The 17,680-nt window shown below is 41.9% G+C and overlaps 1 protein-coding gene across 2 annotated transcripts in view; it reads right to left on the bottom strand.

The window, feature by feature from the left end:
* PAG1 (phosphoprotein membrane anchor with glycosphingolipid microdomains 1) overlaps positions 1 to 17,680 on the bottom strand; it is a 105,090-nt gene that overhangs the window by 30,846 nt on the left and 56,564 nt on the right. Inside the window, exons 1-2 of one of the 2 annotated variants that reach the window (XM_054283986.1) lie at positions 13,889 to 13,933; positions 11,396 to 11,460 (exon numbers count right to left, since the gene is read on the bottom strand). The gene's annotated coding sequence lies outside the window, so the exon portion shown is untranslated. Of the gene's footprint in view, positions 1 to 11,395; positions 11,461 to 13,888; positions 13,934 to 17,680 lie in introns of those variants that run through there. The other variant, XM_054283896.1, reaches the window with a different exon arrangement.

Genomic DNA, 17,680 nt, shown 5'->3' with positions numbered 1-17,680 from the left:
AAAACAACAGACTCATCACGCTACCCCAGTTTCACAAGTATAAAAATAGCAGAAGGTGCTAACAGATATTATGTGGGTAAGAATGAGAACTAGATTGGCGTTGGAGAATTTATTCTTAGAAAATCCCTCCTTTTGGAATTGTTACAGGCATGCACTGACCCAAATAGATCATGCCTCCTATCATTCCCTAGTGCATGTGAACAAATAAAATGCTGACATGCACCAAAAAGGTTTGGGGCAAAAAAAAGCAAGCACAATCTGCACGGAAACTGCCAAAAAAAGGAAAAGTATAGCAGCTGGTACACAACTGCTAATAGGCAAAGACAGCACTGCTGGCAAACGCAGGTGAAGCGAAGGAAAGGAAAAGGCAAAATGATGTTGGGAAATGATGGCAGCCCAAAGAGATGGAGAAAACAAGCCAGTCACCATAGGGTACCCACTGCTGTCTCAGAAGGACAGGCATTTCAGCCATTTCAGGATGCACAATTTATTCCACTGGGCTGGGGCTGCCCAGTGATCAAGACTCAGGGCCACTGACATCCCTCTGGTGCAGCTTTCTGACTTGGCTGAGTTGCCCAGTGGCTGTTTTGTGGCTATGCTGATAAGGCAGGACAACTGGGAGACCACAGATCAAACCCACAGTGCTGAGTTACAGAGCGCAGCACAGCAGTCACACATGCGGAACTACAGTTTTCTCTCCTTCCTTCCTTCCTCAGCCCTTCCACAGATTTTTTGTTTTCTCCCAGCCAAGTCCCAGGCAGCTCTGCAGGCTCAGGGAGGTGTCACACTTGTGACAGGATGTGTGGCAGTCAGCCGGCATCGTGCGGTGTGTGAGGCGCCCAAGTGTGTCTATGTGTGAGTGACGTGTCTGAGCCTCCTGGGCTTCCAGGGGTACCAGGCAATGGAGCCTCACAAAAGATGCAGGATGCAGCCCAGGGGGCCATTTAGTTGCCTAAACACTGGCAGCTAGAACTGCCTGAGCTGCCTAAAGGCATCCAGGATGTCTGGATGTTCATGCAGATGTGTCCACAGAGATGAACTGATGCCTCAGGTTTTAGCTTTTATGTTTTTCAGATTCTGCACTGCTTCAGTGTGTAGTTCTGAGCTTCATATTAGGGATAGTAAGCTCTCTTCACAGAGTAGGTAGACAAAACAATTCTTTCTCTAGCAGGGGACCAAGGACAAATGATCCAAGTTTCAGGCCCAGGAGCATAAACAATTTCTTTTTCTGAAGACAGAAAAACAAGAAAGATGGGACTTCATAAGCTAAAGCTGTAACTGGACAATTAACTCCAATATGCAAATGGACAACTTATGAGACCCTGTGACCAGTTGTCCATTTTGTAACCATTTTGGGTTCATCTTGGGTGTAGCCCTGGCTGGGTTCTTGTACTGCCCAAAGCATGTCCATTGAAGTCTTTTAGTAAATACCTACTTTAACTCTGTCTAGTTAAAGTCTCTGTTCTAGGTCAGCCTCCACAAGGCATCAGAACAACTTGATGCATGAACTGCAGGAGATGTGTGTCCTTCTGGAGCAGCAGATGGAGGCCAAAGGGCACAGTTTATGGCATTTCAAACACCATTCACTGCCCTCTCTTTAGGTAGATGAAATCTGCACCTGGATGAGGTCAGCAGACATGGCACAGGGCCAATTCTCACACTTCTCAAACAGCTATTAAGAAACAATGAAAAATGTACCAGGGCACCTCAAATGGCACCAGCTGCTTCTTCATGAGCAGCTGAAGGGGCCTGAAGGTGCCCTGCAGATACTTGCCTAAATTTAGGAATTTTCAGTTGCACTTGAATCTCACAGTAGTATGCTTTACTACTGCACAGGCACAAACATCTTCCTCTAAAGTACTTTCCTATACAAAGCTGAATGCTCTTAGCACTTAAATCCTTCTCCAAAAGCCATAAAGATTTATTCAGGGATGAAACATTTTAGTCTAATATCAGAAAAACACTTTTCTCCAAGTGAAACAATGCCAGAGCATCACATTCCTTCCAGCGGGCAGGACACAAAATTAATGTCCAGACTTTCAGAAATGTTCACTATCACAGACTCTGTAATGTTTAATTATCTGATGGTGCTTAGGACTTTGGGTAGAAAAGAAAAGAAGCAAATAAAGCAACACAAATCCAGTCATATGAATATTTAAGACCCCTCTGCTGGAGCATCAATGTGTGGGCTCATATCAACATTGTGTTTAATGTCCCTATGCAGCTACTGAACACATGTATAAGCATAAAATTAGCAAACAACTATCAAAAGACCTCTATTCAGGCAAAAAAAAAAAAAAAAGTTCTTTTCCCTTTATGAACATTTTTAAACAAAGTGTTCTTTTTTGTGTAATTTTTCTCCATTAAAATTTTATGTTACTGCAAAGAGATAGAAGGCAAGGAACTTCTGGCCCAATTTTGTTCCCAATTGCTCTTGTATAGTAACTGGAGGCAAAATTTTGTTCTCTCTGTAGAATTACGTACAACTGTCGATTTCCTATTATTTAATGCAACATTAACATACAGACATACAGACTCAAACATTAAAACTAAATTACAGGCAACACTTCTCCAATTAGCTCATATAAAAGTAGAATAAATAATTAAGCCTCTTACTATCCAGTTAAAGAGACCAGCAACATTTCTAAAACTACAAGAAAATGCAGAGATGTTAAGAAAAATAAAAAAATATTTCTGCTGCAACAGAAAGTTTCCAGGAATCTCAAAAGTTTGAAGTCCAGTCACGGACTTCTTTTGCAGGCTGTTCTTGCTTTGTCTTTAATACTGGTGTGCTGTTACTAATAAAATAGCTCAGCGCCCTGCAGTTGGTGCTGAGGACTAGTTACTGTTTTCTGGAATAAGTTCCAACTGGAAATGTCAGCCTTCAAAGCAAACCTGCCCAGATCGAGCTCTTCCCAGAGTAAATCTATTACATGCCAGTAAATAGATGAGATATAAATAAAGTAGGAGCTCTGCAGAGTGTAAATCAGGCATTGCCACCATATTAAGAGGCTTATGGCAATGTTACTTAGCAGTATTTGTTTTAAAGTCTCAGCAGGCTTGTCCTGATGAACATTTTGTGTAAAACCATCTGCCCAACACACAGAATCGATCTCCGAGTGTGTCCTGCTTGGTTTGTAAATTTACCTACTGTGACTAAGTACATAACTCATTATTAAAAACAGTCAGACCTGGCCTTTCCTGAGGGTAAACTAATGTTTCTCATCATCCTTAAAAAAACAACACACAACATGAGATAAGGAAGCAGCAAGGCATTTAAATAAGAGCTGTTATTTGAAAGACTGACTCCTGTGGCCTGAATCAACATGCAAACGTGGACTCCCAATCATCTTCAGAAGATAATTATTATTCATAATTGGCACTTTAAAGCATTTTCTCAGAGCTGTGCAAATATTGACTAATTAGCCACACCAGAATCCTGTGGGGTAGGCAAACAGGTACCCTAATCCTCTTTTTATCTGAGTGAATTGCTGGGGAATAAAACCCCAGCCCTGACCTGCTGCAGGGGAGGAGAAGGTGGGGAGGTTTCCAGCCCCATTCCCTTCACCCAGCCCACCCTGCTCCCACCATGGACACTTGTCCTCATCTAGAGAGGGGATCAGATGAGCTCTATATTGGCAGAGCTCTGGAAATAGTGGTTAAACCTCAGTTCATTAGCTAAAGTCCTGTCAAGAAAAAGGTCTGAATATTCAAAGTCAAAATAAAGCCTGAGGATTTGATACAAGTACATGCAGTATTTATATGAGGATGGTTGCCTCTTCTGCTGAGGAACACTTAAACAACCATGTACTGCACAATTATGGCTTTTTCCTGGATATAAAATATTACTCTGGTATTTGTAACTAAATAGTAGGAAAAGAGCTCTATATGTATGGAATAAGACACTTAACTTAAAATTCAGAAAAATCTTATTATTCACTGTGTGCCCAAGATTAGGCTGAAGAAAGTGTGGAGTCCTGTTAGAGCCTCCAAGAGGCTCTGCCTTCACCATGCAATAAAATGCACCAGGCAAACAATATCTTCAAGATGGGCCTAAAATTGAAGATCCTTGGAGGCCACAGCAGCTAGAAATGAATACTGAATACATCCTCTATTAAATCCAGCTCTTTTAATTAAATTGCCTGTAGGAAAGCAACCATTAGTCATTAGTGTCTCAGGTTTTCTGGTTTAGACCAGCAAACACTAATGATGGTTTTATTCTAGAGCTCTGTTACAAATCACCACATTCAGGGGCACAAACAGGTCTTTTCCAAACAACTGTATTATTACAAGCTTACAATGTACACAACATATGCAACAAGAACAATTTTTATTTGGTGTAATCCTGCTTTGTCTATTGAAATAATTGGTCATATGTTGTGTCTAATTTCAGCTACAATCTCTTTAGGGCAAAGATTGTGTCCCTGTGGTTTTGTAAAGCCTCATTCACAGTTATAATGGTGTATAAATTAAATAAATAATGAGAAATTATGAACTGTGGGAATTTATTCAGCATTTATCAGGAATTCACAAGTGAGGATTTACATTTTTTTAAAATGGATTTTTTAAAAGATCTTCCAGTGATCTGCTTCTGTCCTCTGTTTTGGAAGATGCCTTTCAACTGTAGCAACTACTTAGGTAAGAATAACAACAGGAAAAAAAAACCAGGTTAGTGTGGTGACTGGTTGAATAATAAATCCAGGGTTATTCCACTCTGAAGCTAATTCTTCTACATGGTTCATGCATAACAGCTTCTGAGACAAGCAGGTTTTCATCCATGGGAAAGAGCATTAAGATGATGGTATTTTAACTACTGCATTAATTATCTACTCTGAGCAAGGCTACACAAAACAAATAGTAGGAATAGAACAGAACTGGATGCCTTAGTGAGCAAAATTCATTTAAATGCCCAAACCAGAAGAATACAGATTAGGTGGCTTGGGCTGCAATATGATAAAAAAGGTTTCTGTGCTGAGAAGGTTTGGAGAATCCTGGAACAGTTCAACAAAATTAATATTTGGCACTCCTTGCCACTCATCCCACATGAATCCCCGAAATGCTGGAGCAGAGGCTAGGGGATCATGGCCACAGCAAGAAAGAAACTCTTGGTAGTTACAAGCCAGTCTTAAGCCAAAGCAAGTCTATGCTAAAGCTTTGTATGCTATATCACTTTTTTGTGTGTGTGTCTGTATGTATGCGTGTGTGGGCACTCATTTTTTTCCTCTTCAGGAGGAAGAGAAGGGGGAGAAAAGCAAGAATTTTTATCTCAATAAAGAAGTTTGCTCATGCAAAGAAGCATCCAGCTTGCTCTGAGGATTTAATGAGCAGCTCAAAGGATCTCAGGAGTCTGCTGGGCTCCCACACCTGGATCTGGCAAGTTAGTGGGAACACAGGGTGACTTGGGTCTGAAAAGATAAAAAACAAACACTAGAGTGAGTGCCTCTTTCCAGGTACCCAGTGTACATCTACATAAGGTAAAACACAGCAATAAAGTAAAATAAGTCAGCTGCGTTATAAAAAATTATAGTTGTTCTGGCTGGCCTTTTGCCCTAAGACCTGCAACTTGACAAGCCTGTGAGGTGAGAGGTCTGGTCCCCACATCCTGAACATGTAATTGCAGAAGGACCTGCCCCATCCTCCAAGATACCAACCCAAACTCATCAAATGCCTAATTTTTCTCATTTTTCTTTTTGGCTAACAGAACTAAAGCCTGCAAAGGGAACAGTATGTGAAGTCAGCTCTGTACACTAAGATGGAAAATGCACTGATTTGCACAGAGTTAATAACATGCCCTGAAATGGCCATTCACCCTCAAAAGACATTAGCATGTAATAGCAGCTGCTTATCCTCTGAGTGCAGACGAATATTGGAAAGAGGTGCTGAGAAGCTTTGTCCTAGAATTACATGTCACTGGTTTAAACATGATGTGTGGAAATTATTTTAATTGCCCATATTAGTCCTGGGCTGAAATGGTCTGGTATTGTTAGGAATGGTGCAAATGTCTTTCCCTGGTCAGGGTGTTGTTTGAGAAGAACATGTGCATACCTGAATGTCTAGAAAGCCTCACTATAACATGAAACTAAAAAACCAAAAATCACCCCAATAAAATAGCTTTGAAAAATATTGGCTAGTTAAATGATATTTTTTGACTGTCTTACATATAAAGATCCAATTTCTTGCAAGTATGAGCACTGAAAGAGCAAGAACTGCTATTTTTGAGATAAATGTTACAGTTCAAATGTCACAGACTATATTACAGACATTCACAATAGGCTCTGAGATTTAGGAAATAAAACAACTTACACTGTTGTATGAAGGTTGGCAATGATCACAGTGCTAATGACCATGGGAGAAAGACAAGATTTTTTTTAAAGCATCATTATCTAGTGGCCTTGAGTGCTAATCAAAACAAGGACTATAATGCCTGCTTTAATGGGGTTTGTCTCAGTAATGCTCCTAAATGGAATAAACTATATTAAATCCAGACAAGCTACAAAGAGAGACAAATGGCAAAACAATACACAGAAAACTTAAAGATTCTTTAATCTATTATTAACTGAGTTACTATCCATGACAGTCACACTTAACTGTGGTTTTGTAATCCATTTGCTGAATTGTACACCTAGAATAGAAATGTTGTTGTCCTTCTGTTTAAAACAACAGACTAAATAAGGCCCAAATCAACCCACAAAATTAGCCAAGCAAAGACTATGTAGACAGGCTGCATGTCCATTTTCTTCTTTCAAATTCAGGAAAGCAGCTCCTCTGGAGTTTTTTCTCCAAGTAGAGGGAATCTGATCCCACTGAGGTAGTCCTGCACATAACTGAGCCCCGTGCACCACAAGGAGGATGCTCTGGGAAGACAAAGGGCCCCACACTGTCCCTCACTGATCCAGTGCTGCAGGGACAGACACTGATAGCCACAGGCTTTGGGTCATCCTCCTAATGTTGCAGGAAGAGGCACCAAGTGCCAGGACAATGAATTCATCACCATCCTCCTCCTCATCTGCCTTGTATCTTTGGCCCTGCTCATCCCTCCTCTGCATATGCTGACCAAATGCACAGACATGCTCAATTTCTTCAGCTTGACACCTCAGAGGATCAGTCACATTTGACTCCCTCAAAAGCAAGTAAATAGTTTTTCTGATGCATCTATTTTGCTGTATTTCTCACACTGAGATGGGAGGATGTGTAGCAGCTGAGGGGGAAGGCAGACTATGGCATTTTGGGCAGATCCTTCAGGAAGAGATGACAATTTACTGGTAAAATGACAGCCAAGGTATAGAGGTAGTGACACTTTTATGTTCATTTAGATGCAAGAGTGAAATATTTCCATTTCTATTTAAAAGGATGGATTAGCCCTTTGTTCGTGGTGTACACAAAATGCAGGATCATGCATCTTATCTTGAAGAAATTTTCAATAAAGGTCTTTACAAACTGGAGCTGTAGCTTAGGGAACATAAAATTCATTCTGTAATTAATGAGTTCCCCCCAGTATTACAGAGAAAAAATTCCTATGGTTTTATTGCTTTTGTAAAATGCTTGTTCTCCAGCTCTGAAGGGACTGTGAAAGGTCAGAGGTGTTGAATATACATGATTTATAAAGTCCTCTGGGATGAGATGTGCCATGTAAATATAAAATATTATTAGAGCACACTCTCTCTAATTCACATATACTGAAATGGAATTGGCTGTGCCACAGAAGCAAAACTAAGAACCCAAGTCAGTCTGATGACAGCAGATTGTCCAAGGCCATTGACAGTCCAAACAGCAGAAGGATAAATTCATTTCACAGACATATTTACCTAATGCTGGAAGTTACTGCTATTCATCTAGAGCTGGTTCTATGTAGATATGAATGTGAAGACTGTGTTACATAGAAATGACTGTGCAGGCAAAGATGGTGTACTGCTCAGTACCATGAGGAAAGAGAGGCTGCTGAAAAGGCTGCAGGCACAGGAGCAGCCCAAGTAGCCCATCCACCTTCTGCAGGAACTCTGCCTTGCACAACTCTGTTCTCAAGCGTGTGCCAGAGATGCCTGGGATGCCGTGGTCCTCATGTGCTTTGTAAAGTCACACTCAGATGGCACTTCCAGCCTCAAAATATGCATCCTATTTACTCCTGGCTTTCACAGAGGCTTCCAAGTTTCCCTTGCAAATTTGAACCTTGAGATTTCTTCACCTCCAGCTGTATCTATCCAAAGAGGCTTCCTAAAAAGCAGTATCTCAGAGAACTAGGTTGGAATGAGCTGAACTGGACAAGCAGTCCCATTCCCTCTCAGGGAAGCATAAATTATACTTTCAACCCACTTTTTGGGATTGATTCCAATTTCTCTTTTTCTTTTGTCCACAATAGTCTATACTTCAACACTGCAATAAATAATCAGTTTGAAGTAGAATTCAAAATATTTTAACAGCTGGAGCAATGACATTCTCACTCAACTTTACTGTAAATGGAAAAATTCCCATTCCCCCCCTCAAAGACAGGGATTGCAGATCATATTCTGAATTCTTTTCAAAACCTTGGCCAAAAGATATCACCGGCACAGTCTGTTCCTCTTCACATTATTATTCCCACTCTCACAGATTCTTTTATCTAACTCCCTTCCGCCCTGAAGTTTACAATCTCCTTCCAAAAATTTTTCAATTGCAGTTCCCATCTCTTAAATTCCCTCTCTCTCATCAGCTTTCAAATAATATAACTTTATTTTAGAAAAATGATGCTGTGAATTTAGCGCTACAGACCAATCTGTTTCTACCTTTTTCCCTGTGCTAAAACACAGCATCTAATTTTAAATCCTTTTTAAAAATTATTTTTTAAAAAGGCACAATACAGCCCTTTAGCAAACGTATATGAACTTCCTGCCCATAAAAGAAAAAAATGAAGTTCTTACTCTTGACTGTATTGATGCTTTCCCATGCAAATTGATACATCTGTATGGGAGAAAAAGGAGATTTGGATTACCTGTATTCAAGAGAATAATTAAAAGAAGTTATTGCACAAAATGATTAGATTTTCTAGCAACACAAGTTTGACTCTGTGATAATGTTGAAGTTACTCTCATCGATGCAGAACACTTTTCATCCACACAAGAGGAGCTTTTAATTTTCTCTGTACTGAAAAAAAAGCCATTGTATTTTCACTGATGACGTTTATTATTTGATTTCTTCTACTTTCTTTAGATAATTAAATAGGTAGATTTGCTCATTTGGCTATAGCTAAATTGCTGTAGTAGTGGCAGACAGTGACACTTTCAAGGCCACACTCCACATGATTAATCTTTACTCCATCTGAGAGCCTTTATCATCTGGGGCTACCCTTCCTGTTTGTCTTTTCCTTGTTTTCAGTTCTCCCTATCAAGGAGAACAACAAAAATCATTACGGGTTTTTAACCTAGGGAATGACATTTTTTAGCTCTGAGGCCTATGTGTAAATGTAAATTTCCAGCTGTTACAACAAAAGAATAGCAAATGTGAGGCAGACGTTAATATATTATACATTGTTGGTAATACAAGCAAAAATCAACCTTAAAAAATCCCCCAGCTATTCCAGTAATGAAAGCTCACTCACTTGGGTGTTTACATGAACCTGTGCCTTCAGAAATAAGATCTAACTAGTTTCTTGCAATCTATGGAGTCTAGACAAATCCTCTGTGTCGTTTCTTCCTCCTCTGACATCAACAATTCAAGGGCTAGAACATACAGCCAACAAAATCATCTCCAGATGTTTCTTTGACTTAGCAATCTGATGAATGCCCAAAGACCATTTACTGCACAATGAAGTCAAGGGGGATCTGGGAGGATTCTGGATCCCATGCTGTTTTTCAGGACCAATTTCAGTACCAAAAGTTAAACCACATGTTTGGTTTCCATCAAGCACCACCACTTGAACATAAGTCTTCACACACGAAGCCAGTTGAGGCAGAACTGATGAGCAACCACTCTGAGCTCCCTAAGAACTCTGCTTTCCTTTGAATCCACTGGCTGAAAAACCACAGCACGGCTGTGAATGCAATAAGGGGTTTCTTACTGAATCTAGCATATTTATTGCTTCTACCATCTTCTAACCCTTGAAAACTTCTGAATTTACTGTCCTGGCATGATGAACACAACTCACTCAACAACTCATAGTCAGTGACATAGAGAAGCATGGACATTCAGAGCACAGTCAGAAGTTTAGTTTTCTCTCCAGAGAGTCTCCAGCCTTTGTTTAGCCCTCACCATAGCACATCTCTCATCATCTTATCTCTCTTATCTCCCATCATCCTCCCCATAGACCTTGGATCCCCATGAATCCTGAAAAGTCCTTCATTCTAGCATTAATACAGCAGCAACTTCCTAATGCCTTGTGTCAGGCACATTTGTGTTTGTAATTCCTTTCACACTAGGCAATTCATTAAGGGCTCTGTTTTGATTACCAAAATGTGTGAACACAATTTTGTATCTCGTCTATACAGGGTCACTCTTATGTCAGCTCGTTTCTGACTGCGACAGTCTTTTCCCATCCTAAAGGCAAAACAGTGTTTACATTTGCTTAGCTAAAATATTTACATTACACATTCAAATGATGCATTTTCCCAGTGACAGGGCTCTCCCTGGTATTTCCTCCTGTACCTACTATGCAGCGGAAATGATTAAGATGAATATTCTGGGTGTCTCTAAACAAGCAGATGAAGGAAATATGCAGCACAGCTGTACTATACTAACACTGCTAAGACTTTGCAATATGCATGCAGGCTTGTGAACTGCCTAGCAGGAAAGCCTGCCTTTTAGGACCCCAGAACAGAAGAGTTCCACATTTCCTCATCAATTTATTTCAAACAGATTCTTCATTTATTGACAAATGATTTGGTGACTCAGTGCATGAGGCCCTGAGAGAGGAGGTGAGAATGGTGCTGTTCACTGATCATCAGTCTGCCTGAGGAAAAAAGCCTGGAGTGCACCATGTCTGCAGGGACAGGGACCAGTGTAGAAGGAAAGGTGACACTAACGTTAGCAGGGGAATGCCAGGAGGTGACAATACTTCTGGGCATCAGAAAACACACTGCACACTCCTGTTTTAATGCAACATTACCAAGTTGGATAAAACACTGCGAGTGATGCTGCACCAGGAGGTCCTCCAGACCTCAGCAAGACAACAAGACCCCAGACACACAGCAAGAGCCTCCCCCCACAGGGACAGTTTGAGGCTCGTAGCAGAAAATCTGAAATTCAACAGCATTTAAGACATATCATCATCTACACCGTAAACAGTCTTGCTCATTTATTTGTTACTACCAAACAACAGAGTCTCTCTGAGAAGAAATTAGATAGAGCGCAGCAACTTCTCACACAGAAACCCTGTAACAATGCAAAATTAAGAAGTTAAAGAACACACCTAAGTTGTATTCCTTACCTTATAACATCATCCACACAGGTTTTCATACAGGCTCTCCCAGTGAGGAAGCAAAAGCTTCTGGGCTGAAAAACCAATGAAACACTGATCAGACATTATCTCAAAACCCCTGTCTGTGCTTATGTCCATCCCAAACTCTGCTGCATCTTTTTGTTTACAGAAACATATACAACAGACTGAAGTCAACTTCGTAAGCAAAAGCTATTTATTTTAAATTGACCCTGCCCACTTAGTGTCATATACTCTGAAGGAAATGGGTTATTAAAGTCTCTGTATAAGTGAGGCATGCAACATCCACCAAACAAATATTATTTTGTGGGATTATTTTGTGTGGGACATGTATTTACTCCACTTTTTTAAACTAACAGCAAATGAAACTTTGTTTGCCCGTTAAATCCAATAAGTAGAAGAAAAAGTAAGAGACTCTACACCAGTATGAGGCAGTGTATTCAAAGTGTATTCAAAATAATAAACAACTAATTTTGATTTAACCTAAAAGCCTGCATGGAGGGAGTGAGCAGGCTCATCACCTGCCTGCCTGGTGCCCAACCAGCCCCACCACCAAGCAGCCTGAGGCTTGTGTAGGGATTAGTGGGCAAGACACTGCTGCAGAAAGGGGATGCCAGAAATCCCTGGGCTGAGGGGGCCAGGATAAACACAGATTCTGCATTTTGAGCCAGCAGCTAGCAGCCTCACAGTCTTAATTCAGCTCTTTGAAAGCTGCTTTCCTTTGGCCATCCTCGGGAACACAGAGTTTGCAGCTCCCAGCCTTTGGCAGGCCAGCTCACAGAGCCCCGCCGCTTTTGGCAGAGCAGCGTCGGGATGATGGGCAGCGGCTGCCGCTGTCACCAGCAGGATGTTTTCTGGAGTTTCTCCTACAAGGCAATGTGTTTATTCTTTGAAACAGTTGCTCCCAAAAGATTAAAACTGAGCAGAAGCACAAAAGCAGCGTGTGTCCTCTGGGGCTGCTCTGTGCCATCAGGCAAACAGGGGGTAGAAGCTGTGTTCTCCCAAATTGCACAGAACAAACGGCGCTGCACTGGCAGAACCCAGTCACGTTCCTCAGTGCACAAACCACGCTCGCCTCATTTTAACCCCTTCTTAGGAAAAGACCTTCCAAACACCACTTGTGTTGTTAAGAGCTCCAGATTTAAGTTGTGTGGGGAGTCTTCAATGCAGCTGAGCCCGTTCACCCCAAAAGCATGTCAGCCTGGACACAAAAGATGAGCAACAGCCACAAGGTTTGTGCTTTTAAGACCATACTTGTTATCATCCCAAATAGCAGTACACGCTCTCAAAAACAGACTTGTCGACCACAAAGAACAGACAGCAATATGAACAGCCGACACTTGGACAAAATATATCTTAGAAACTAAAAAAATAGTCATTTAAAACCCACTAAAATAGGATTGATGTACTAAGAGCACATGAGAAATACTGGCACAACAATGAAAAATCTGTTTGGCACAGTGTGTAATCATAGTTATTGCAAGGTGGCTGGAAAAATAAATGCAACAATGATTTTTCTTTCTGCTGAGGTATGTGCAACAAATGTTAATGTTTTTATGACTGTACAGGATGCATGGTACTCCAGGGAGTACCTTGAGAGGTGAGGAACTGTCTCTGGTAATAAGAAGTATTTACCTTGCCTATATATCAATGTATTTCTATTAGCATAATTAATTTAATATTGCATAGAAATAGTAACTTTTGGCTTAAAAAGTAAGATAGAGAAGGAAACTAAATAGTCCTTTCTTCCTCTGATGGGAACACATACAGATCTTCTTATTACTGGTAACACAAACTAAGCCCACATAAAGGGGAACAGCCAAACTTCAATAACCCTCAGCACAATGAAGCTTTACTCTCCTGCAGAGCACAGGGCACTTCATAACTTTCCTCCTTGTTGTATCACTCTTATTTTAATAAACAACCAAACAGCAGCAATGGCCACTAACTTATGCTACTCTACAGACAAAAATATTACCTTTGGTTAACAAGGACTCCTCATCCTAGACCCTCTTTGCATTGTGCAGAAGAAGATACCAAGAGAAGCTGTTTGAGCTCTGAAACTCCCTCCGGGCATTAACGCAGCTCTCGGAGCTGCTCACCCTGTCCCGGCCGCTCACCGATCCCGTATGCAGGGCTCGGGTCCCACCTTCGGGCACAGCCTCACCGATCCCGTATGCAGGGCACGGATCCCACTTTCCCGGCTGCCAGGCGGGCACAGCCTCACCGATCCCGAATGCAGGGCACAGATCCCGCCTTCGGGCACAGCCTCACCGATCCCGTATGCAGGGCACAGATCCCGCCTTCGGGCACAGCCTCACCGATCCCGAATGCAGGGCACAGATCCCGCCTTCGGGCACAGCCTCACCGATCCCGCCTGCAGGGCTCAGATCCCACTTTCCCGGCTGCCAGGCGGGCACAGCCCGCGAACAATGCCGCCTCTGTCAGCCCACCACAAAGACACGCTCATCCGCAGCCCCGCACCTCTTTTGCTTCTTATTCTTCCTCTTGGAGCACAGGGTGATGAGGAGGGATGGGAGAGAAATGCCGATGTGTTTATGGTCAGCTCCGCCGTGCCCAGGAGTGAGGCAGTGGCAGCGCACGACGGGGCCCAGAGAGGAGCCGGGATCGGCGCTGGCAAGAGCCCTCCCTGCCTCGCTTCACACATTTTTGTTTCGGATCCGTGGGTGGTTGCATGAGCAAGCAGCCGGAATAGGGGAGGAGTTAGACAAAATGCGATTTAGGACTTGGACGCCTCGTCTGCCTTTTTGAGAGGAGGAAGAAGAGGCGAAATCGCAGTGCCTCGACAGGGCAACGTGCCCTTCCCAGCCCGGCTGCTGCCACCTGCCTCTCCAAACCTGCCGGGAAATAAAGCGGCTCTCCCTGTGCCTGATCCCCGGGACAGCACAGGCACGGCAGCTGCTCTCGGCCCCGCTAGCCACACTCCAGAGCCCCTGAGCACGCTGCCTGTCCGCTCCTGCCCCACAGCATATCCAGCTCCATTTTCAAGGAGGCACGATGCTTCATGATCCTCATGAGCAACGAGAGGATGAGACAATAAATGACATCCTCAGCAGATGTTTACAGCTGTCACCAGGCAGAGGAGGAGACAGCAGCAGCTTAAATCCCAGTTTTCTGCAAAGCTTTCCTTGGAAATCGGAGAGGCAAAGCCAAAAGCCCTTTCAAAATCATAGTTTTCCATAGTTTTCTTGTTTTGAAAGGACTATCATGTGCATATAGTTCATGCAACTTCAGCTTTGTTTTCCTTCCTATGAGAAAATGAGAAGCAATGTCTGGCTCAAGATGACAGTGATGATTCCTGCTGAAACCAATTAGAATATTGCACTTTAACTCAAATATTCACAAGCCAAGCTCTGTGATAGATGTGAGATGTTTCACGCTCCTCCACATGAACTGTAGTCCAGATCTAGAAACATTGCAAGTGAATAGAGCAGCAAGCAACATTGTGTTTTCTTCTTGAAGTAAACACCAAGGGACACACAGCCCTTGGGTGCAGCACAGCTATGAACTCATTCCAGTCCCTGATGAACCACCCTCACGGTATTTTCCCATGCAATTAGTATTAATTGGTGACCTGCTGGCAATCTCCCAGGGGCCTGTCACCCTTTTAGCCAGTCCTACCAGATCAGCCTTGAGATGATGATCAGGGCTAGGCAGCCACCCTGCTGCCCCACCTCTCAGCGCTCTTTCTTGCTCTTGTATTTCTGGGCACTCTGGCAAGGGTTCTCTTGAGTAATGAACAATCAAAGACACACCTCTTCCAAATTAAAATATTCGAGTTTGTAACATGAGACAGCAAAGTAAGAGGGTGACTTCTAGAGGGAATTTATAAGCACTTTAAAAAAATATGTTCTTTCAAAGCATTTCACTGAAGCTAAACTCCAAAATAATTTTCAGGAGAACTGAGCAGTAGTGCTCAGTTCAGTGCCTGCATAGAAACAGACCTGTAAAACTCTGCATCTTGCACTCAAAATTAAGCTGATACAGGACAGCTGTGAATGAGCAATCATCTCTTCTAATTTTATTATTTAATAACAATTCTTAAGGATTTCCTTTTATATATTAATAAGATAAAATTTGTCTTAAGCATCTTGTCAAATGGACTTAAGCAGGTTCAGGAGTGCTTTATTTCAGCAGAGCCTCACAACTCCATGGCAATAAACAAAATCAGATGTTCTTTGACTGAACACTGTAACCATCTAGAACACATTTCAGAGTAGCTTCCAGGGGCATTTTCACAGTACGAATCGCTTTTTGCAGAATGACATAAGTAATGTCAAAACTTTAAAAACTCGTGCTGAGGTGGTTATTCAGAGTCAAAAGGATGTCTGAAAGGAGAACTGTGCAGGGGTCAGCCTACAAACACCACTCAAGTCCTAGTAAAGGATGCAACATCTGATGGTAAAATACATTAGGAAATTCTTGTGGCCAGAGGCAAGCAGAACTGCTTCAACTAAAACAGGTCAAGTATAATCGAGAGCACCAGGCCAGCTTTATTCCTTCTCCTGCTTCTCCTTTTTCTGCTTCTCCTAAGTTTCCAGTCCACATAAATCAGTGGTCCTCAGTGTTACTCTTCTCATATCACTTTCTTCTTTTACTGCACAACACTTAGAAACCACAACATAACATAAACAGCTGCCTAAAAATGGTGTATTTTGGCTTGGAGGTAGTGAAGAACACTGAAGATGGTTATTTCTCTTGGAAATCTTGAGTCTGGAGTGGAGGAGCCTGCCTGTGCCATCTCACTTCATCTATAACAGGTTGTACCTTTAGATTTTACTCAAGGGATCATGTACTCAGTGAACATAAACTCCACTGTGAAAGCCAAAACTCAATCTTTACACTGGTCAACAGATGTAGAGAGATTTATCACTTACATGTAAGTTGTTTATATGACATAGTTTATTGAATTTTTATTTGGAGATACTTCTGCTTCTGAATCTTTGTGACCCTACTTGATTTTCATTTTTAAAAGACCTTACTGTCTTTTTTTCCCACATCTATGGCAAGTAAAGATGCAGATATTATTTGTCAGGGCCCCATGAAAAAAATGAATACTTTCAGACTATTCTCACAATTATTGCAGAAGTACAGAAGAAGACCTGAGTTTCACTGGTATAATTTCCCAGCAATTCCATTAACTTGCAGTATCCTTGGATGTACATCAATCTGAGATGTACATCCTCACCTCTATCTCACACCTGTTTAGCTCTCCAGGTGTATAAAACCACAAGGATATTACCCAGGGCAGCCTAGGTGGCAGAAGACTTCTGTCATGGATTAAGGAACCACAAAATAGTAGTTTCAGAGAAGAACTTCTCCATAAAATCATGCAAGAGGAAGGAGCACTACACACATTCACTGGCAGGGACAGGAAGGTGCCATCTGTGTCTTTGGAGATGTAGAAAAACTATGAGATTTCTTAGTATGATGCTATTCTAAAAATTCTGGTTTGCTTACAGGATTTTAAAACACACACATGTTCAGACTGCCACTTTCCATCTACAACTAAGAGAAAGAGGGACTCAATATTCAGTTTTCTGAAAACACAAGGCCAAGAGATTCTTTCTCCAAAGATGTACACCAAGACTTAGACACTGCCACTCTAATTCCCTGACAGCAAATTCAGTCTTTACAAATACAAAGCAAACATCTTTAAACAAATTATGAACATCTCTGGCCATACAGATAAGACTAACACTTGTAAATTACTTCTCTAAATAGGTGTTATATCAAATCTCCAATGGGTCCAGATAGACGTGTTCAGCCTGCATTAGGTGATAATGAAGCCTGAACCCGAGAGATCCTAGTTAAATTTGGATTAGCTGTTGATGAAAACCAACTTGATAACACTGCTTATTCTAGACTTGCCTCAATTACAGTTTTTCCAGTCAAACTTGTCACTGCTATTCCTTCTTTCCAAGAGCATTATTTTTGTGGCTGTTTTATTTGCAGTGTTACGTGACATTGGTACCTGCACCTCATCAGCTCCTTCTACTTGCCTGAGACAAATGCTGGATCATAGCAGGTCCTCTCCATCTATGGGAGACCAAACACAAAATTACACTTACTCAAGCATCACCTCTGCCTCTGGCTGGGAGCTTGGCAGAGCTGGGAAGTGCAAATCTCCTACACAAAGGAAGACAAATACACAGCAGGCTGCCCCCACTGCTGAAAGGTCTGTACTTCGTTTTGAGCTATTGATCAACCTGAAGTATTTCACTTGGGCACAGATCATTTGGGTCTATACTGTTC

The sequence above is a fragment of the Melozone crissalis genome, unplaced genomic scaffold (genome assembly GCF_028551555.1).
Source record: "Melozone crissalis strain CALT ecotype California unplaced genomic scaffold, PUWL_Pcris_2 ptg000002l_1, whole genome shotgun sequence".
Lineage (NCBI taxonomy): Eukaryota > Metazoa > Chordata > Aves > Passeriformes > Passerellidae > Melozone > Melozone crissalis.
This window is presented reverse-complemented; position numbering and strand designations above follow the sequence as displayed.